We start from the raw sequence: 2,227 nt of genomic DNA, 5'->3' as shown, positions 1-2,227 counted from the left end.
AGTTTCCCCAAATCTTTGCCACCATTAAACCTCATATTTACTGGGCACTATTCTAATCACATGTTGTGTATTAAGTCAATTTTTTTATAAAAATCCAATTAAGTAGATACTGTGATCCCCACTTTACAGATAAGTGGCTGGGCTAGGATTTGATCCAGACAGCTTCGGAGCCTGTGCTCATGGCATAGTCGCTAGGGAGCCTATGATGGCTAGGTGTGGCCAACCACTTAAAATGTGGCTCCGCCACTTACCTTACATTGTAAGGCCTTAGGGATTTGCTCAGTATCTCTATGCCAGTTTTCTCATCTGTGAAGTAGATGTAAAAGCATAGTACCTGATAAGGTGATTTTTTTTTTTTAACAGTAAGGAAACTTATTCTGCCACAAAACAAGAAGTCCAGCAATAGTGCAGTCTACAGATATTTGCTGCAGTGACTCTATGATGTTCTTTATATGGTGTCTGCTATCCTTGGAGTGCTGACTTTACCCTCAAGAGCTGACTCCACTCATGCCCACTAGACAAGAGTTCCAGGAATCATATCCTGTCATAAGATATCCAGTCCTTTCTTCCAAAAGAAGAGAGGAATCGTCTTTTCATGTGTCTCCTTTTTAGGAATGAGAAATACTTTCCTCCCCAAATGTCTACTAACAGCCTTTCCTCACACCTCACTGGGAAGGCTCACATCACTTGCCCATTCTGAAACCAATAACTGGCAAGAGTTTTCTGTGAATGGATGGTGAGGAATCAACCACAAAGATTCCAACATTACACTTTTGGGAAAAGCCTACCAATGATATATATCCTAGCTTTTTCCTCAGGATTTTGAGCTGGATTGTGAACTGATGTTTAAGCTGAATTACTTTACTGACACAAAGAGAAGAAAAAAGAAATAGTCAATTTAATGAACACTGATTGTATTTAATCAACATTTATTGTACTAAATGAACATTCCAACTGAGTGAAAGGCACTATGCACTGAAGGAAATACAAATGAAAGTTAAGACTCAAACTCTGTTCTCAGTTTTCTCACCACAGTAGTGGATAAAGGCACAATAGCACAAACTACTTTGCAAGACAGTTTTTAAAAATAGGTACCAAATGTTACAGGAACAGATGGGAGATTCATTCAGAATGAAATTTTTGCTTCAAAGACCACTGAACCTAATTTTCTGACTTATAACTGTCACAGAACCACAGAAGGATGGTACTCCACAGGTTTGAAGAGAACATTTCATTCATCTTAGTAGGAACAGAGCTGTTCTCCTGATGGCTGCCATCACCACACATCTACCCGTCAGTCACAGTAAGGAGAGGGGTGGGCCAACCAAAGCACAGCAGTGATTTACTTTACACAGACTGGCAAACTGCTGATAAACAAAACAACTTTTAATAGAGGTACGACATACATAAAGTGCGTAAATGTTAAATGTACAACTCAGTGAATTTTTACATATGTATGAGTGTTGATAAATCTTAAACGTAAAACACTTAGAACAGTGGCTAACACACAGAAAGGGCTTAATAAGTACTGGCTATTGTTTCATCTGCCATTTTGATGGGTAAAAAATACAATCTTAATTCCATTTGCATTTCTTTGATAACTGGCATTGACCTTTTTTTCCCTATGAATTACTTGTTCACATCCTATTGTCTTTTCACCATTGATCTCAATGATATTAGCTGTTTTATACTAATTTGTAAGCACCCTTTATAAATTAATGACACTCACTCTTTGTCATATGTTTCAAATATTTTCCCCAGTTTTCCTCCTATCTTTTAAACTTCTTTTCAACTCACTAGTATTTTAATATTTATGTGGATGAATTTTGTGCTCTTTTCCTTTGTGATTTTAGGCTTTGATGTCATACATTAAAAAAAAAAACTTTCATAACTATATTATTAAATATGGGGCCAGCCTGGTGGCACACTGGAGAGTGCACCGCTTGGGAGCGCAGCGGCGCTCCCGCTGAGGGTTCGGATCCCATGTGGAGACCGGTTCCCGCTCACTGGCTGAGCACGGTGCGGGCGCAACACCGAGGGTTGCAATCCTGTTGCCGGTCCCCGGTACGGGCGCGACACTGAGAGTTGCGATCCCGTTACCGGTCAGTAAAAAAGACAAAAAAGGGAAAAAAAAAATATGAACCCATATTTTAGTATTGAGCCCTTATCACCTTATTGTTTTACATTTAAATTTTAATCATACATAATTTATCTTGGCACATGATAT

This window comes from Galeopterus variegatus, unplaced genomic scaffold, assembly GCF_000696425.1.
Source record: "Galeopterus variegatus unplaced genomic scaffold, G_variegatus-3.0.2 Scaffold472, whole genome shotgun sequence".
NCBI lineage: Eukaryota > Metazoa > Chordata > Mammalia > Dermoptera > Cynocephalidae > Galeopterus > Galeopterus variegatus.
The sequence above is the reverse complement of the archived record's forward strand: the minus strand, read 5'-3'. Positions refer to the sequence as shown.